General features: G+C 57.2%; 1 protein-coding gene across 1 annotated transcript in view; it reads right to left on the reverse strand.

The window, feature by feature from the left end:
• The window catches only part of FAM163B (family with sequence similarity 163 member B), a 30,008-nt gene extending 18,979 nt beyond the window's left edge, over positions 1-11,029 (reverse strand). Inside the window, exon 1 of the mRNA XM_003353703.4 lies at positions 10,717-11,029. The gene's annotated coding sequence lies outside the window, so the exon portion shown is untranslated. The remainder of the gene's footprint in view (positions 1-10,716) is intronic.

Genomic DNA, 20,298 nt, shown 5'->3' on the forward strand with positions numbered 1-20,298 from the left:
ACTCACAATGGCATCCAGTAAAAAAAATTACTTGGCATGCAAAGATGCAAACAAATGCAATCCACTACGAAGAGAAAAAGCCATTGAAACTAACCCAGAAAAGGCACAGATGATAGAATTAGGAGACAAGGACATTAAAATAATTATAACTGTCACCCACATGTTCCAAACACTAGAGAGAAAATGGGACACATTAAATACAAACATAGAAGAGGTTAAAAAGAACAAAACCAAACTTCCAGAGATAAAAGCAGGTATGAGATGAAAAATGCACCAGAGGGGGGGTCACGTAAAATGAGAGATTGCAGATGCAAAGACAGGTGAACCGAAAGACAGCCACAGAAACGACCCAGAGTGAACACACAGAAATCCAAGACTAAACAGAAAAGCGAACAGTGCTTTGGGGAGAGGCGAGAAACCTTAAGTGACCCGATACATGTGGAACTGGAGCCCACAAAGGCAGGGGGATGCAGGAAAATTATGAGACGATGTCCTGGGTGAAACATTTCCCGAGTGGGTGAAAACGTATGGGCTTACAGAGCCAAACGCTCAAGGAAACACAAACACAACGTATGAAGAAAACAACACCCAGGAACATTACAATCAAATTCCTTAAAACCAGGGGTAAGGAGAGAATCTTAGAGGAAAAAAAGCACATGCCCTGGAGAGGAACAAAGAATGACAGCTGACTTGCACGGGCGGCAATGAAAGCCAGGAGACAGTGGGCAGCGTTTTTAAAATCCTGAAAGCACATCAACCTAGAATGTTCTTCCCGTAAAAAACGAAAACCAAAACAAACAAAGAAAAACAACCCCCCCAAACCAAAAACCTCTCTGTAATTAAGGTGAAATAAAAAGAGTATTAGGGCCTGTCCCTTCTTCCCGGCTATGAATTCCTGGAGGGTGGGGTCCACAGCTCAGCTCCTTGCTAGGGTACCCATGATGGAGAAGTCTTATTTTCTCATTGGGCTTGGGTTCCCATGGTCCTACCTGAGCAGTTGTGGGAAGCTCTCCTCTCGTGGGGGACTAGGTGGAATCTGGCTTGTCTTGAGGGAGGCCCAGGTGGAGGAGGCTGTGGACCCTAAGGGGCCCTCCCCACCGGGGACCCCAATGTCTTGGACCCAGGCCCTGCCAAGTGAACACAGGAGGAGGGGGAGAGGCACGTTCCGTACAAAACCCCTGCGCTTGGTATTCACCACTCAACCCCCCAGGAGGGTGAAAGGACAAAAGAACGTATAATGTTTTTTAAAAACAACAAACCGCAAAAAAAATAAATGTTCGCTGTTCACAGGGTTACAGCGGTTTCCATGGAGACAGCTGTAAGCTGGGTGCACGGAGGTGAGAAGGTGGGACTCCTTTTAACCCAGCAGATGAGGGCACCTCCACAATTTCCGCCCAAGAACTGGGCGCCTGGCTGCTGGACCGGAGGAAGGGAGGCAGGGAGCAGCAGAGCGCCGCTGCCCGCCCCCTGGCCCCCAACACTGATTTCAGGCCTGATTAGAATAACCCTGTGTGGCTCTCTACCGTGTAGGCCGAGTCTCCAGGCACAGCATCTTCCGGGCACCTGCAGCTCTGTGCGTGAGGAGGACGGCCGCTGCGGACCAGGGCCCGGGATCACCCAGGAAACAGCTGGCCTCGAAACGAACACCCAGGCTGCTGGTTAACTTGAAAACTCCCAGCACACCCCACCCAGCACAGGCTGGGTGGCCCTGAAATTCCCGCCCTGGCTGGAGGCAGCCCAGGGCAGGTGGAGGGGCCAGGGCCGGCCCTTGCCCCGGAGCTGTGTGTGTGTGTGTGTGTGTGTGTGTGTGTGTGTGTGTGTGTACCTGTCTGTGTATACGCATGTGTCTGTGTGTTCTCGTGTGTCTGTGTGTCTATGTGCGTATGCATGTGTGTATATATGTATGTGGGGTCATGTGTGTGTGTAAAGGCGTGTGTGTGTCTGTGTGTCTGTGTGTCTGTGTGTGGTGCTAATGGTGGCTAGAGAGCAGGTGATCGGGGGCAAAGGTGAATCAAGCCGCCTGTTTGTTTCAAAGACACTGGCTGGACCGTGGGTTGGGGGGGGGGGCTCTGCTAGCACCACCCTGTCTGGACATGCCTTTAAGTTCAGATGCCCCCAGAGGACCTGGTACCTACCAGGGAACAGTCCTCTCTCCCCCAGGACCCCTGCCTTTGTCTGAGATCAGTGTGGCTCATTCAAAGCAGACCCAGCTTCTGCCCTGTGGGAGGGTCCACAGCGGGGGGTGAGGCCAGATGAAGGTGGGGGATGGGGGTGAGGGGGGGCATGCAGTGAGGGAACCCATGGAGCTGGAGGGGGCGGCGAGGTCAGTGGAAGAGGGTGGAACCAGGGACTCGCAGAATCTAAGCATCCATGTCCTCGAGTCGGGAAAATCAGAGCATCCGACTGACAGATGCTTAGAATCCGAACCCCCCTCTCCCCCCCGCAAAACCTTTTCTCTTAGATTCAGAAGGGACTTTGTTACCTGACCCAGTCAGCTGCTCAGTGAACAGCAAGGGACCTGCTTTCTTCCTGACATCCCAATTCACCCAAGAGCGCCAACCGCAGCGCTCAGAAGACTGGTCTCCCTCGGGAACTCGGGAGGGCAGAACCTTCTCTGCCTCTTGGCCACACGTCAAGCTTTTCCCTCCTCCCTGCGGTCACCTCAGGTCCTCTCCAAGAACGAGCCAGGAGGAGCCCGCACACTGTCATCCTGGGGACAGGGGTCCCCAAGGGCAGCGGCGGCCCCCTGGTCCATTCCTCACCCCGCATCCACTCACCGCCTCTTCATTCATCGGACAGTTTGCGGGGCTCGACCCCCTGCTGGGCCTGCAGGCACCGGGGCTGCAAACCTGCGTCCAGCCCTCCTCCCACACCTCCAGCCCCTCGGCCAGGCGGACTCGGCCACTCCCTGGTAAACTTCTGGGGGCCACGCAGCTGCCCTGGGCAGCCTTTGGGGGTCCAGGCTTCAGCAAAGACCCTGCCCGAAGCCATCTGCTTACATCAATTTTCCTTCAGAAAAAAAATCGGGCTCAGCCATTTTTAGGTGAATGTGGGCGTGTTGTCGAAAGGGCCCGTCTTGCAGATTAAACGATTTTTTTTTCTAAACCCTTAGCCGTTGTCAGTGAAGAAAGGCAGCATTAACCCCCGAGGCCTGGCCAAGAGCCGAGGCCCCCCAGGGGAGGTCGCCTGCCCCGGGACCACCGACCGTCCTGTCTGACGAGGAGATTCCCGCAGCCGCGGGGGACCAGGCCCTGCGGACGCCCGGACCCTGGCTCGGGCCGCGCTCCTGCCATGCTGGCTGGCTCCCCGTCTCTGGCCAACTCCGAGCCGCTCTTTCCCTGAACAGGTTTGGAAGGGAGACCCGAACGGGAAAACAGATGCCTTCTGCAGCTTGAACTAGGGGGTGTCTCCGTCCAGGAAGAGGTCGGGCAGGGGCCACCCAGCCTCCCCGGCGGAAGAGACGGGCCTCACGGGCCTCAGAACAACACGCAAGCATCCGGCCACCCGGCAAAAATCTACAAGCGCCCGGACCCGCATGCGGCCCTGAGCCAGGTCTGGGCTCAGGGATGAGCCAGACCAACAGATGCCCCATCCTCGACTGGCTCCCAGGCCAGGGGCAGAGGGAAGCCAGCGGGGGTGGCGGGGGTGGGGGGGATGACAAGCCACAGAGCTGAGTGCTAATGAGGCAGAGGGCCTGTCCTGGGCCTGACCTCCCCGAGACGTGGTGCGAGTGCAGGGGTGCTTTCTCGAAGGGCAGATGTGGAAGAAGCTGGGACCTATACCCTCCAGGAAGGGTCTTTCAAGCTGGGAGGCAAGGAGACAGGGGGCCCTCCTGCCGGGGGGGTGGCGGTGACGGGTCTCGAGTGTTCCAGAATGGGGAGTAAGCACCGCAGGGGAGAGAGAAGCAAACCATAGGATGAGGGTGGGGGCTGACGGGGTCTGTTCCCCGCAGGGTCCCCTGGACCCTACTAGGGCTCTGGGATGTAGCCACAAGGCAGATGGCTTTGAAGCGGGGACCCTGAGTCCAGCACGAGTGCCAGCCCACAGCCCCTCCCCGCCATGCCCAGAGACCCCAGCATCTAGCACCAGGCTGCCTTTGTCATGGGTGTGCGGGCTCTTCCAAGGGGCACGAAGCATTCCCACCACCGCCCTGTGAGGGGAGCGCACCCATCCTTGTTTGTACCGAAACTAGGGCACGGAGAGAGAGGTTTAATCCTGAGCCTGAGGTCACGGTGCCGGGGGTGGGGCTGAGCTGCCTGTCCTCACCCTTTCGCCTGCTCAGGACCTTCTGCTGCATCTGCAGCCCCGCCAGCCCCCTGTCCACCTCCCCGACGCCCTCCTCCTCTCCCCACGCCTCCGCGCCACCCCCCCGCCCCAGCCCGGGTCTCCGATGTGGATAATCCCCAGAAGAAAAGGACAGACGACAAAAACCAAGCCACAGCCCAGGGGTGATAAACACCATTGCCAAAGCGATTATTCAAGACACCGTGTCTTAAAACAAAATATTTTTTGGAACTGGAAATCTGTTTGGTGATTAGAGGGAACTCTCGTGTGGGAAGTTCCGCGAAGGTAAGATTGAAGCTGACTGTATTTTTAATTCTGTAAATGGGTTCGCACTGAGCCAGGAGCCTTTTGCATAATGAGTGTTTTAACCAAACAAACCCTCAACACAGGTAAATACCAGAAGCTCACACGGTGACAAAAGAGATGGCGGCTGCTTTTCTGGCGCAACGTTGAGACATTTTTCAGTGTCTTCCTTCGAATCAGAATTGGATGCTCCCATGCCGGGATCAGCCCTCTCAAAGCCCCTGCAGGTTCTCCAACATTTTGAGGGGGGACCCTGGCTGGAAAGGACTCAGGACTCTAAACGTGGGTCCTTCCCTAAGCCAGCGGCTCTGCTGGGCTCTGGGGCAGTGGCCGGTGGGGAGGGAGAACCCCTGTGGCGAAACGGTGTCTGGGTCAGAAAAAATGAGCATTTTCATTTGGTCTTGGAAAGCCCTGGAATGTACGGAGGGAGGGGGCCTTCTGTCGAAGCCAAGGGGAAGACAAGGTGTGCTGAGCGCCTTTCCAAGGTCCGGGAGAGGCCCTCAGCAGTGTTACGGATGAACTGGTGAGCTCCCCAAGCTTCCCGTCCCACCGCAGGGGTCAAACGCAGCCTCCACCCCCGCAGCCCCCTCGGCCGCCCCTCACATGCTTGGCAAGGTCGTCCCGCTGATACTAGGCGATGCTTCAATAGCAACAACAAGCCGATCTGGCTCAGCAGGGCCAAGAGGCAGGGGCGAGGCTTTGCAGGGGGTCTCTCACTGCTCGGCAGCAAAATCCTCCCAGCGCAGGGGGCGGGGGGGGAGCCTTTTTAAGCCTGGCAAAGAGACCAGAGGCCACATTGGGGACACCACCTTCCATCACAGCGCAGGTCTGACCACTCAAAGCCAACGTGAGCTCCGGGAGTGGTCCAGCAGCTCTCTTCCAGCCTGGGCGGGGGCGTGGCAGGGGGAGTCGGGCATCTTCCCTGGGCTGCTGATACCAGCCAACGTCACCCTGCATCCCCATGGTGGCAGAAATGCCCCAGCTCTCCCCCACCCCTGCCCCCTGCTCCTTCCTCACCCTTCAGGGCTTCGCTTCCACCTCCAGGAAGCCGCCCCTGACTGCTCCGGCCCATGGGGTACCTTCCTCTGAATCTGGGACACCTGCCAGCTCACACCCCAGTTACAATCTACCCAGCACTGCCCTTGCCCTGCGATTTTGTTCTATTCACAACCGTCTGTCCCTCCGCTGCCACCCCCGCCCCCAGCCATGAGATCCCGTGGGGGTCAGGCTGCTGAACAAATTTTAAACACTACACAACACAGATGAAAACTGGGGTGACCGGCACACCTGTTTACTAACTCGGGTCTGGGGAAATGAGGTGCTGGCGGGGAAGGATGCTCCACCTTGGCTGAAAAAAGGACAAGGGACGAGACACAGAGACAAGCCCTGAGTGGCACGCGGTGTGGCCACAGTGGATGACCCAGAGCTAATACCGGGCTGGGCCGCAGCCGGGAGCTGGGGCGCTTCCCTGTGACAAACAAGCAGAGCTGGATGGCTTGATTATTCTTTTTGCTGCCAGCCTACACCACAGCCACAGCAACACCAGATCCGAGCTGAATCTGACCTACACTGCAGCTCATGGCAATGCTGGATCCTTTAACCCACTGAGCACGGCCAGGGATTGAACCTGCGTCCTCATGGATGCTCACTGGCTTCATTACTGCTGAGCCGCGACGGGAACTCTGGTTGGTTATTCTTTTACAGCAAGCACGCATTCATTGTGTTTTATAAAAACCCCTTAATGTAGAGTAAAACGAATATCTATTAATTAAAAATGTGAGCAGCATGGAGATAGTCCCTTTTCTGCGGGTAGAGCCCTCTTCTTACTTTGGTGCAGGGTCAAGGTGTTTTCGAGAACAGTGTGTCTCAAATGTCCCTGAGCGCGAGAATTACCTAGGGAGGATTTTTTTCTTTTAGTTTTGCTTTGTTTTGTTTTGGTGTTTTTGGCCGTGCGCCGGCAGCATGTGACAGTTCCCAGGACAGGGATCACACCCACACCACAGCAGCAACAACGCCGGATCCTTAACCTGCTGTGCCACCAGGGAGCCCCCCAGGGTGCTTCTGAAGCCGGTCAGGAGGGGGCCTGAGAATCTGCATTACGCCCCCAGGGATGTGGATGCTGCTGGCCTGTGCAGGACCACTGCTCCAGGGTGAGGTTTGCATGGATGTGCAATTAAACACAGCCAATAATGATAACGAGAGAGAAGATGTTCTCCAGGGAACTGGGGCCTGAGCACAGGCCCAGCCGCCAGACAGGACCAGCTCTGGCAGCGTCCCGAGGGGCCACCTCTGCCCCTGCTGTTGTGTGCAGAATCGGTGCACTTGGTCAGGAGAACTGAGGTGCAAATAGTGGTCAGGGAGCCAGTGTGGTCCCCGTGAGGGGTACCTAGTGATAAGGGGCAGTGCCCTGCTGCTTGTCTGGGGCAGACCCAGGCCAGCCAGTCCCGAGGCCAGCCTGTGGCTGAGCCGGGAAGCGGGCACCATGGAGGCTGCCCCAGGGTCGACCTGACCCGGAAGAGAGGTTAGAGCTCAGCAGTGCCTGGACTTGCCTCCCCGCTCAGCTGGAACAACCAGTGAGGTAGGTGTTATTCTTGTCATTTTAAGAATGAAGAACCTGAGGTCCAGAGAGGCTGAGTAACCTCCCTAAGGACACACAGCTAGGACACAAACATAGCTCGGGTCAGCCCCAAAGGCTGTGCTCTTATCCACCCGGCTATACTGCCAACTTGTCTTCAGTGGTCGGAGGATGCGTCAGGTGAGGCTGGAGCTCCGGGAGCCTGGCTTGTTCTGGGGCCACTGCCCAGGCCCCCAACCAGCCTCCACCTGGGCCCCCAACTGGTGCAGCCCACTCCCACCTCTGCTACTCAGGAAAGCCGAGCCTGGCATCTGCCCACTTCTTGCTCTCCCTGCTGAGCCTCCGCTGTCTCCCATCCGGCTGGATGCAATGGTCTCCTCTCAGGCCTCCCTGCCTCCAGCCTCACCCTCTCCAAGGTATCTCCCACACCACAGCCTGAAAACATTCTCGAAAGGCCAGATCTGGCCATGGTCCTCCCAGGCTCTCGCTGCCTGTGGCTCTGGTGGGCCTTGGAGAGAGCCCGCCCACAGAGCCGGGCTTGCCTGATCTGACCCCCCTTGGCTCCCCACATCCAAGGTGCCGGGGCTGTCATGAGGATTGTTTTCTTAACCCCCCTCCAAGGCCACCAGGGAAGTAAGGGCCGCGGTGCCCACTTCAAGGCCCAGGACCAGGGTCCCACAGCCAGGAAGCGGTACCCCCAGGCTTGGAAGCCAAGCCTCAGTCTGAGTTTGGGGCTCTTGCTACCACCCCCGCCCACCCCAGGACAAGCTGGTCCATCCACTCAGCTTGCCCCTTGCAGGGCCCTCCATCCTCGGGAAGCCCCCAGCAATGGGGAGGGGCCAAGGCCTGGGGGAGGGCTCTCCAAGTCCATCCTGTTTGTTCGGGAGGGGACCCGCGTCCAAAGGGAACAAAGAGCTTTGCAAAGAGGAACAAGCACGCCCGTACCCAGGCGCCTCTCTGCTCCACGGTGGAAAGAAAGAAGCTGGCAAAAGCCGAGGAGGCCGGCCTTGTCAAATCCCCTCTGGAGCAAGTCCAAAGGGATGGAGGCGCTGCAAGGAAAGGCAAGGCTGAGAAAAGCAGTAGAGCAGGTCCGAGAAGCCCAGCAGCCGTGGCCTCGGTGGAGCACACCCGGGAACGGATGCTGGGTGCCAAGGCCAGGGCCGGGGTCTCGCTTGCCCCCCAAAGGCCCGTGGGGAAAGCAGAAGCATCCCCCTTTTTGCACACAAGGTGGCTGAGTGATCTGCCCCACGGAAGCTGGGAATCCACGCTCTCTGCCCCGCAAATGCCTTTTTACTGATGCACAAACATAGACTTGCTACTTTGGAGAGAGTGGCAGGGCTGGGAGCTGCACAGCGCACAGGACAAGGGTCGGCTGCCACCTGCCCGGCCAGCCGGGGGCCAGAGGTAATTTACTGAGATGTAATAAATCTCTGGACAGCTCTGCCGGCCCCCTCGCCCCTCCTGAGCGCTGTAATTATTCCTCACGCATCCCGCTGCCATCACTTCATAGAACAGGCCCACCTGGCAGGAGCCCAGGGGCCTCTCTGCCAGAGTGGGTCCCAGTGCTGCGTAGCCTCCAGGCCGGCCGGGCCGTGGGGCTCCCCCAGAACCTGCACCAGGAGTCAGCGACTTAGCACCAGCCCTTAAACACGCAAGACTGGGGTACTAGGGGGGTTGGTGGGATTGGGGGCTTGGGCCTAGGTCAGCCCTGAGATTTCAAAATCCCTCCGAACCTCCCCAGGATCGTGGTTCCCCCAGCCTTACCCGCTCCATACGGGGCTTAGACAAGCAGAGCTGCGGTGGGCCACGGGGACACGACGGGACTCAACCCATCATTTCGCAGATGGGAAACCGAGGTCTAGAGAGGGACAGTGACTTGTCCGAGGTCACCCAGGAAGATGCACAGAGCTGGCAGATGAGTCCTTGCTCCTCCCGCTGTGCCTACCTTTTCCCCGAGGGCCCTTTTTTCATGTTTGACAGTCGCGCAGGCAAAAACAATGCGTGTCTGGGGATGCAAAGCCTCAGGGGCTGGAGGGGGGGCCCCGGGGTGGGGGTTCTCCCCACCCCCCAAAGGAGAGGCAAAGGTGGAGAAGCGGCGACCCTTCCACGTGTCAGCGCCCAGAGTAGAGCATCGGCTTGCTCCTGAAGGGCCAGCAAGGCTCCCCAGAGGCCCCCCCCTCCGCCAGCCTCAAGCATCCTGGGGGCACTGAGTCTGGGAGAACCTGAGGGTCCTTCCCAGACCCCCAACCTTTCGGGAGGCCATGGCCAGGCTTTCCAAGTGAATCGGGCCAGTCATCCCCCCTGGAAATGCAGTCAATAGGAGACCGGAACGCAGCAGGACCCCGGGCTCAAGGATCACCCTGTCTGTCCTTTTCACATCATGCAGGTGCTTAACAAACCACTGCTAAATAAAAGAATGAATGAAGAAAACCCCACATGGCCGGAGCCCCAGTGTCAGGAGGGAGACGGGGTTTTCACAAGTTTCCAGCCCCCCCCCCCCAAGCTCTTTAGAAATCTCAGATTCAGTGCACATAGGATTAAACAGCCTCTCCCCCAGGTGCTTGCACCCATCTGCCTAGGTAAGAGGGTGGGAAGACGGACGTGTGTGCTTTCCTGGCAAGCCGAAACTTTGGGGAGGGGGGTTGCAAGTTCTCATTGCTCCTTGAGGCCCCCCAAGAGTCTGGCCTGGGTGGAGGGGAACCTTGGAGGAAGCCTGGCGGGTTGCCCCTTCCTGCTTTCCAAAGCCAGCTTTCTGGGGAGCGTGCAAGGGGGCATGCTAGGGCGATGGCCTCCGGGACACCCCTCCACCCTCGAGCAGGGTCAGGGAACTTGACCGTCAAGCTTCTAGGCTTAGAGCTGCAGGGGGCTGCACCCTGGCAGGATTATTCACGTCCACGTGATCCTCCCTCCTCCCCCCCTCAAGCCGAGATTTTAGACAAAGGTGAGTGGGAGGGGGGTGGCAGGGGGCAGAGGCTGGTTTGTCTGAGGCCAGCTCTGCCACTTCCTGGCTGTGTGACCTTGGGCAAGTGACTAAACTTCCCTGAGCCTCAGTTTCCTCCTCAGTCAAACAGGGCCAATACCCCCTTTCTCCTGGGTGCTGGGCGAATTGAAGGGGAGAAAACACAGGGCCCATTCCAGCGTGGTGTCTTGCAGACGGCAAATTTCGCTTAAGAAAGGTCTCGGTCCCTGGTAGCAGAGAGAATGGGGGCCAGACCCCTCTTGGAAACTTTCCCTCTGCAATATCCCTCCTTCCCAGGTAGGGAGAGAAAGGAGGCACCCCTTGGCACAGGGGTGCCCCTGCTTCTCCCTCAGGCTCTCGCTGCCCACCTCCGTCTCTGTCCGCAGCCTCCTCGACAGAGACGTACTTTGAGGGCTGCTGGAGATCAGACGGGTGTCACCAGCCCCAACAGCTGCGTGGGACAGGGATCTGGCAGCCAGGCAGCCAGAGGAAGGTTGCAGTAGGGGTTCCAGACAAGGTGGGCACTGAGCCGGGGTTCCCCGCCGGCATCCTCTGTCCCCACGCCCTGTGACCCGCGCGCCCGCTCGGCCCTTACCTTGAACCATGGGAAGCGCGCTGCCCCGGGCCGGCCGAGGACTTGAGCGCACGTGACGGGGCGGTCCGGTGTCCGTCCCAGGCCAGGCGCAGCTCGCAGCGGCTGCTCAGGCTCAGGCCACAGTTGCGGCGCCTGTTGGGGCCCAGCGGCAAGGAGGGCGCCGGAGAGGACCCGGAGGCCCGCGGAAGGCGACTGCGTGCCCTGGCGGGGGCCCCCTGCCCGCGCCGCTGCGCCGCGGCTCCGGACGGAAGCCCAGGCTGGCGGCTCCCGGCTCCCGGCACGCGCGCGGCTCCAGCCCAGTCCCGGGCGCGGGGCGCGCGCAGGCGGGGAGGGCGCGCGCCCGAACCCGGCGGAGAGCGCGCCGCCGGCTCGGCGCGCGCCGCCGTCGGGGGCTGCGGGGAGCGGTCCGGGAGCTGTCCCTGGTGCTGACGGCTCGTCCGCTCGGGGCCGAGGCCTGGGGGCGACCCCAGCCCCGCCCCGCACCGTGCGGGGCTCCAGTGGCTCTTCGCCTGCTTTCCTGGCGCTCCCCGTTTCCACAGCGTTGGTTGGGATTTGGAGTCAGGGCGAAGCTGCTGTTTACTAACGGTGCGACCTTGGACAAGTCCCTTACTCAGGGAGTCTCTGGGTTCTCCATCTTCAGAATGGGCCTGATAGCAATGCCTGTGAGGTTGGTCTGAGAATGAAACTCAGCGACGTCTAGGGGCCTGGCACACAGTGAGCGCTCTGTAAACACTTGCGTTTATCGTGATCTTGTCAGTTCTCTTGGATTGCAGCCCTGGAGCAAGTGAGGGAAGAGGGCACTGCTGGTTCTGGGAGGCATGGTCATGGCCTTTGGACCTCTTAGGGCATCCACTGGGGAAAGGGGTTGACCTCTTCCTTGGGACCTCAAAGCCCAGAGGTAGGACCAAGGGCCAGAGGTTAAAGAGAGGCAGGGTTGGGCTGGGTACCCGGCAGAACTTTCTGACAGAAGGTCCTTCCACCTGAAATGAGTGCTGCAAGAGGCGCAAGTGACCTCTGTCCCTTCAGACACTCAAGAAGAGGCTGCAGCCACGGGGGACCCTGAGCTGAGAAAGATCTGAAATTTACAAGGCTTTACATTAGACACAGTAGAAGCACTGTACAGATGTTTGCTTAACTGAACCCTAATTTCTTTCTAAGAGACTAAACCTGGTAGGAAGCACTGGTTACTTCATGCCCATTTTAGTGATGAGAATACTGACAACAGACAGAAGGGGTACAGCGACCTGTTGGGAGTCGGTTCCCACCACACAGATGGGCTAAGGACAGAGGGTAAATGATTGCTCAGACCATGCTCAGCGCCGAGAGTTGCGTACTTACAAACCAGACAGACTGCAAATGTGCACGCTGCTGCTTCTCCTGCCAGGTCCCCTGGCAAGGGTCACTGCCCAATTTCCCAGAGCTGTTCAACCCATTTTGACCCTGGAGAATTTCCTTGTAACAAACCAGTCAAGCGCTTCATTCTTCTTAACTAGTGGGAAGAGCTGGTGCCTGTCCCTGCCTCTCTGTCCCTTGCAAGCAGGATAATTAAGTGTCACTTGCCTCATTTCCTAGGGGACAAGTGGCTGTGTTTGATTCATGAATTAACTGTGCGTAGTACCTGCTTCCACCAGGCACTTATCTCATGATAAACATCACTCATTATGTGCTTAATATGTTGCAGACACAAGGCTAAGCCCTTGTCCTGTACGGTGTCATTTAGTCCTCTCAGCATCTGATGAGATAGACGCTCTGGTTACCCTGGGCTTGCAGCTGAAGACTTTGGGCTTAAGAGCAGCCGGCTCGAGTTGAGCTGGACCACTTCTCAAGCCCGTGCTCTTAACACACTCCTTCCAGATTTTCCACGTTGGCCCCAAACTGGGAAGAAAGATGGAAACATTAATAGAACTTCCATATAAGGAGTCAGGGAGAGAGAGAGGGTGGGAGAAAGCCAGGAGAGAGACGTAAACCAGCCAGCCAATCGACGCCCCAAGTGTCAGCTTAGGAATCCTTTAAATCTGCATTTCCAGTCAAAATCCTCATTATGACAACAGAGCTACGTTTTTTGTTTTTTTTTTTGTTTTTTTCAAGATTTCTTGGATCCTAGCAAATGTGTGCCAAGAATTTTAAAAGGAACTTCACTGCCAAACCCTCTTTACCAACCAGCTTCCCGGCTTTTCCACTTCTTCCCATGTCTGCCTTTCATTCACGCTCTGCAGGATTTCGTGGCTGCGGGTCTGGGCAGCTGTAGACCCCTGGAGCTGGGTGGGGCTGGTGCTCTTGACCTTGTGAAGCTCGGGTTCCTTGCCTCTTCTGTGCAGAGAGGGGGGCTCAGGGTTCATGCGATGATGTCGCCTGAGCCTGTTTGATTTATTTAAATCAGACTGGATATTCCCCACAGCTTAGACTCACTGTGCAGGGGTGAAGTGGCCACACAACCAGCAAGGAGGTGGCTGCACTGAATGGCCTGCATTTGGATAAAGATGCCCCAAGGTTACCACCCACCCTAACCCTAACCCTAAGTGTTCTTGTATGACCCAAACATGGTTTGATTTTTAAGCAGAAACCCCATTTCCAAAAATAAAAGTGGGGGGAAGGGGGAGTTGCTGGTCTGGCTTTATAGCAACAATTCACCACCAGCTTTCTTTAAATAGCAGTCTCTCCTGTGCATGAGAGGAAGGAGTTGAGCTACACACAGTTCTTTCACGTTGGCCAAAAGCAGGCCTGGGGGTGGGAGGAACGGTGTGGCGCCACCCCACTGGCTTGCCTTCCACTACAATCCCCTTTTCAGTTGCGTGGCAACTTCAGTCTACGGCAGCTACACTGTCCCCAGCACCAGAGTCTTTCCATAATGTGGCGCTTCATGGATGCAGCTCAAATCCAACAGATGGCCAAGTGGCTTGAAAAAAATCCCAGCACGGCGTGGCAATTTACAAAGGTTCGTTTTCCACTGAGAGCAAGTGGGGCTTTCGTAAGATCAGCCCGATGCAATAAAGATGGGACCTCTATGGCCGCATGATTCTCGGGGGCAAGTGTGGGAAGCCTGCAGGGCGCGGGACCAATGTCTGACCGGCCTCTGTGTCTCTCTGGGGCTCCGCCGATGTGTGTACTCAATACACACGCATTGAGCCAGAGGCTGTGGGGACTCAGCCTTCTCATCACAGCCACTCAGCACAAGGTCACATACATATAAGTTCAGTTGGAGTCAATTAAGTTCTTGGGTGCAAAGAATATTTATCCAGCTGCTTCTGCCTCTTCTTTTATTTATTTATTTATTTATTTATTTTTGTCTTTTTAGGGCTGCATCTGCAGCTTATGGAAGTTCCTAGGCTAGCGGTTGAATCAGAGCTGTAGCTGCCGGCCTACACCACAGCCACAGCAATGTGGGATCTGAGCCGCATCTGTGACCTACACCACAACTCATGGCAATACCGGATCCTTAACCCACTGAGCGAGGCCAGGGATCGAACCTGTGTCCTTATGGATCCTAGTTGGATTCATTAACAGCTGAGCCATGACGGGAACTCCCCCAGCTGCTGCTCCTGACCTGAGTGCTGTCCTGTAGAGAGGCAGAGGAGGGAAGTGCTCGGGCATGAAGTTTCTGCAGGAAGTGAGAATAATGGCTGAGAGCCTTTCTGACTTCCTTTCTGAGAACCTTCAGGAGCAGCTGAGTTTGCCATCTCCAGACACGGCTGGCCATCACTTAGAGCAGAGACAGGCTGGCCAAGCTGATCCCAAGGGACACTTCCAGCCTTGGAAGACCATGAGCTGTCAGAAGGGGCAGCTGATGGCCGCTCAGAGGGGGCACCCCCTTTCCCCAGCCTCCGTTTCAGCTGCCTGGTGGAGCTCAGGGTGCCAAAGGGGCCCCATGTTGACAGGGGTTGGGCCCGTGCCTTCTGGCAATTGCTAAATTAACCTTTGTTGGGTCTTTGAATTGCTTCTTTTTCCCAGTGGGCCCTCCTGAGGGGTTCTGCCTGGTTGAATGGGCTGGTGGCAAGATCCATTTATGTCACTAAATCTGTGTCTCCAGGTCAAGCCCATTCAGAGAAGAGATGAATTTTTAAAAAAAAATATTGCAAGCTGGGCAACACCATGACACTGTGATTATTGTGTGATGTTGGCACAGCGCACTCATGTCCTCGATCAAGGGCTTTGGACGGGGTGTCCTCTGGACGTGACCGGAAGACTAACGAGGCAGGCAGGCATGTGAGTGAGAGGGTTAGACCACAGGCGAGCTGGGGCCGGGAGTGGGCGGGTAGGGGTGTGCGTGTAGGGTTCGGGCACGTGTGGCTTGTGGGGTGATGCCACTTGTGCTGGCTGGAATAGACAGCCTCGTCTGTCTGATTGGTTTTTAATTACTGCAACATTTTTAAATGTGATGACGGGGCAGTGCCTACGTTCATTCTTGAGGAATCTTCGAGCTTGTTGGGTGAGGAAGCGATGTTGCTGAGTGAGGTGCTTAGAACAGGCCAGGGCCTCTCAGGGTCCCTTCTGTGAATCACAGGTCACGTCCTGCCCAGGGTGGGGGAGTGAGGGGGGGCCCTGGAGGCTTCGTGTTTCCTCCACTGCGGGGATCTCTTCCTTGCTGAGAGGCTTTCAGGAGAGGTCCTGTGATTTGATCCCCAGGTTCCCAGCCCAACCGCTTCCCACAGCAAGAGCAAATCCAGGCAGCAGGTTCATTCATAAATCCATCTGTTCACATGCAGCACCCTGGGGGTGCAGGGTCAAGGGCAAAAGCCTGTTGTCTGGGAGCTCAGAGGCAGGTGAGCATCCCAGCATGTCCCGGGGTTGAGGGGGAGCGGGACCCGGGGCCGTCCTACGGTTGGTGAACACACTCAGTGAACCCTCCTGACAGTCCTGGGAGGTGAAACCTCTCCTTTTATTTGATGCATTTGACAGTCAAGAGCCTGACACTTGGAGAAGGGAATGCCTGCCCAGCTGCAACGCAGCCAGGACCCCGCTGGCTCCGAAGTCCACTCGGAGCCTATACCCCATGCCACCACAGGGCCCTAGTCTATCCTGCTTTAAAAAAAGAAAAAAGGAGTTCCCTTCGTGGCACAGTGGTTAACGAATCCGACTAGGAGCCATGAGATTGCGGGTTCGATCCCTGGCCTGGCTCAGTGGGTTAAGGATCCGGCGTTGCCGTGAGCTATGGTGTAGGTTGCAGACGTGGCTCGGATCCCACGTTGCTGTGGCTCTGGCGTAGTCTTGGCGGCTACAGCTCCAATTAGACCCCTAGCCTGGGAACCTCTATATGCCACAGGAGCAGCCCAAGAAATGGCAAAAAGACCAAAAAAAAAAAAAAAAAAAAAAAAAAAGGGAAAAAAAAGAAAAAAAAAAGGTTAAAAACAAGAGATTGGCTGTTTGCATTATGTGGACCTAGAAGGAGCGTCTCCTGTAACCTGCCTGCTTCTATTAGAGGACGCCCGCCCCGCTCATGTTCATGAAAGAGACGGAGGCCCCTCTGTGAGCGACGCTTGAAAACTCCATGATGTGACAGTGAGCTCCGTGTGGGGTTGGAGGCCTTTAATTGCAGTGGCTTGAGAGTGTCCCTTCCTCGGGACCTTCTGCGAGGCGCCACGTGCAGCTGCATCACCCGAGCCCTGCAGCCCTTGACCTTCTCTGGGGCACGAAGGCTGAGAACATGGACCTGGCCCTGGTTCTCCCGTCAGAATCCATCACTGCCACCGGCCCCCGATGACGGATTAGGACCGGGGTGAGGGGGAGGTGTGCGTGTGCCGCGGGGAGCATCGGGGTTAAACGTGGGGAGGCAGTGCTCGGGTAGGCTGAGGCTGGGCGGTGCCAGCTTAGGCTTAGGCTCCCTCCCGCCCTGGCCCGGCCCCTACCTCCCCACCATCTGGGTGGCTGGGAGTGGCTGAGAGAGCATCAGCTACAGCTCTGTGCTTAAGCAAACTGCTGCCTGAGCCAGGGTCCACGCAGGCAAATGGGGAGGCATGCGTGGTTTTTTGAATCCCACCAAAGAAGCCTGGAGAAAATTTCACCTGCCCGTCCCTCTGCCTGGGGCTCGCTCACTTTCTTCGTGGCCCGAGTCTCAGGCACTGTGTCCTGTGTGGTTCCTGCACCCTCTTCCTCCCTGTACTGGGATGGAAGGTCCGGAAGGCCTTGTTTTCCTGTTCTCTGACTCCCAGCAGCAGCCACAGCAGCTGTTTGTTGAATGAATGAAAGACTGGCGTGAGGAAGTGTGTGCCTGAGACTCTGTGCTGGTCCTGGATTCTGGATTCTCAGCCATGCCGACTAGGTGTGGCCCAAAGAAGAGCTCCCCTCGCTCCCGCTGCCCCACTGAGACCACCGGCCATCATGATTCTTCCTGTTGGACTGAGGGGAAACCCAGGCAGCGAAGGGCAAGCGACAGGCTGCAATCAGGGTCGATGCGCAGCAGCTTGGGGGCGACTCCCGGCCCTGAGCCCCTCCCCGACCGGCCTCCCCAGGGACACCGGACCCCTGCGAGGCCCCTCAGTGGAGCCTCCTCCCCCAGCCCATCCCACACACATCCAGAGCCCCTCCCCAGCTGGAAGTCCCAGGCTATTTCCCTAAACCCCAGGGGCACATGCCGGTCCCCCCACCACCCCCTGCCGGCCCCAAACCTTCGGCCCAGCACCACCCTCAGGCTTGGCTGTTCCCAAGTGCACAGTTTGTATTCATGCCTCACGGCCATTGCCCAAGCTGGTGCCTCTGTCTCAGATGCCCCTTTACTCATCACTGTCTGACAAACTCCTATGCACCCTGCAAGGCCCCACTTGAAGGATGCAGCAACTGGGATACCAGGAAAGTCAAAGTCCTTATCCCTTCTGTGCTCGTATGATGCTTTGATCGGAATTCTATCATCTTCACCTTTTCTGCAGTTGGTTAACCCTGTTTTGAGCACCTTCGCCAAGTCGGACTGACTCTTTTATTGAGTACCTACTGTGTGCAGGCACAGGGCTGGGTGCTAGGATGCAGGGTGAGCAGGGCAGGCCCAGCCTTGCCCTCTCACAATATCCCCCAGGGTCTGACTCGCAGTCTGGGCTGCATCAAAATTCGAGTCTGGACATGTAGATATGGCCACAGAGAAAAACCCCACACTCACTTTCCTGGGGGCTGCGCCGGGGGAAGACGAGGGCCTGGGGTGGACAGAGCCGGGCTTGTTCCTGGCCCCTGCTTCCCAGGTGGGTGAATGCAGGCCCTTTGCTCTCTGAGCCTCGGTTTCCCCATGTGTGGTTCTGAGCCACGTGGATCTGTTCACCTCCCAGGTGACAGGGAGGTGACATGTTTGGCACAGGTGCCCTGTGAGCAGGAGCTGGAGGGAAAGGGTGTGGCCATCCGAGCAGCACTGGGCATGAAATCCCACCTCTTCCTCCCGGGGTTCGGGCCTAGGCCTGGGTGTTGGTCTCTGGAGCCTCTGACCTGTTGGCTTCTCCCACCCAGTAAGGGGAGGGGCTTGGCCAGGCGGCTTCCTTGCCTCTGATGGCGACTAGGGGCGGTGGGCTGGCGTTCCCCTCTGGTCTTCTGACCGTGGCCCTGGCCACTGGCCTCCCTAGGAAGGGGGTACTCCCCTCCACAGCGCCCCCTGCAGGCCTCCCCTCCTCCTCCAGGCCATGGAAAGGCCTTCACATTCTTGGTCTGCCCCTCAGCAAGGATGGCACAGCCAGGAGGCTGCGGGTGGAGAGCAGTGGGCGAACACCTGTGCACATTAGCAGGGGGTGCGCCGGCAGAGGACTCGGCTGGGAGGGAAGGTCCCCCAAGGCCCCTGACCTCCGCGTGCCTCCACCCCATCCTTGGTGTCCCCCCCGACCCACTGTCACCCCAAAATGGGGCCAGTCTGGGGCAGGGAGCCCTCTCTGTTGGTGGTTCCTGCTCCCAGCACGCCCTCCAGGCCCCCCTTCTCAAAGGCGGGGTGCAGTGTGGCCCCCGTGGGGGGAGGGACCCTGCAGTAAAACGGTCCTTGTCATAAAAGTACCATCGCCTCGTCCCCCGCGAGGACCCGGCTGCCCTCCCGCCACAGCTGACCTGCTCTTACTTGCTCTGCTGTTCGTGTCCCAATGAGAGGTTTGCGGAGATCACACCCAGAAGACAGAACAGTGGCTCTGGTGTCCCATAGGTGGTCTCCTGTGCCCTGAGACGCTGCCTCATTTGTAAGATGCGTGTTTCCCCTTGGAGGAGCTGGGGGCATGCTCTGATGCCACCGAGCCTGCCCCTCCCTCGGCGGGGGAGTGTCTCAGCCTGTGCCTGGCATCAGGGGCTGAGATGGCCCTGCTTGGCGTGTGGGTCAGTTCCCGCTCTTTTACAGACAGTGACGAGCTGCTTGTGAGGGTGGGTGAGAAAGGCGTGTGTGTGTGTGTGTGTGTGTGTCTAGTGATCACGGCTGCCGCCCGTGTGGACGCCCCTGGCGGGCATCTTCCAGTCTCCCCCCAGTGTGGGCTGGGGTGGGGGCTCAGCAGGTGAGTGAGGCAGACGGGCGAGGGGTAGGTGTCTTTGCACTTGGCCTTCCCGTCCAGGGGCCTGGTTCTGATCTGAACTTACTGAGCGCTTCCTCTTCTATCAGAGGAAACTGATAAACTGATAAACGCTGTGACGTTTTTAGGAGGGTAAAGGGGTCCAGAAGCCAAAAGCTTTGGGTACCATGGGTCTGCCTTGACCGAAGGGCAGAGGGACGGTAGGATCGTCTTAACAGATGCTGACCAAGCAGCACATCCAAGCCGCACCCACTGTGGTTCGAAAGAAACGGAGAGGAACTCGCTCCCTGGGACAGGGCGTTTGCCAGCGATCCATAGCAGGCATCCCGCACACAGGAAAAGGCAGAAAGTGCTCCGGGGAACAAAGCTGAGCTGTGAACCTGGAGCTTCTGCATCTCCGCAGCCACGGAGGCCCGGAGAGTCCGCATGACCGACGGAAATAAAAGGCACAAATATTGAACCAGGAGAGGCTGAGCTGTGACTACGCACGGACACTGGAAAATTCCACTTGACAAATTCAAGGGATTCCAATGAAGATTGATCAGGGCAATTGCACGTTCAGCCAGTGGGCCGGGTACAAAATAAACATTTAAAAAGAAATTACGTAGATAGGTAATCAAAAATGGATTCATTCGGAGGAGAGGTACAAGGGGCTTAACGGAACTTGTGGAATCTATTTAGTTTGTAAAAATAAAGCAAACACCGCATGACAGGCACACAGAAGATCCGCGTGGTAAGGTGCCAATATTTGTAAGATCATTCTCTGTATTTTTCTTATGTCTGAAATATTTCAGAAGACAAAGATGACAGCAGGTCCCATTCCTGACAGCAACAAAATTCCCCATACTTCACTCTAGGCTGATTGCTTTTTTTTTTTTTTTTTTTTTTTTTTGTCTTTTGTCTTTTTTGAGGGCTGCACCCATAGCATACGTAGGTTCCCAGGCTAGGGGTCTAATTGGAGCTGTACCCGCTGGCCTACACCATAGCCGCAGCAACGTGGAGTCTGAGCCACGTCTGCCACCTACACCACAGCTCATGGCAATGCCGGATCCTTAACCCACTGAGTGAGGCCAGGGATCGAACCTGCAACCTCATGGTGTCTAGTTGGATTCGTTAACCACTGAGCCACAAC

This window comes from Sus scrofa, chromosome 1, assembly GCF_000003025.6.
Source record: "Sus scrofa isolate TJ Tabasco breed Duroc chromosome 1, Sscrofa11.1, whole genome shotgun sequence".
NCBI lineage: Eukaryota > Metazoa > Chordata > Mammalia > Artiodactyla > Suidae > Sus > Sus scrofa.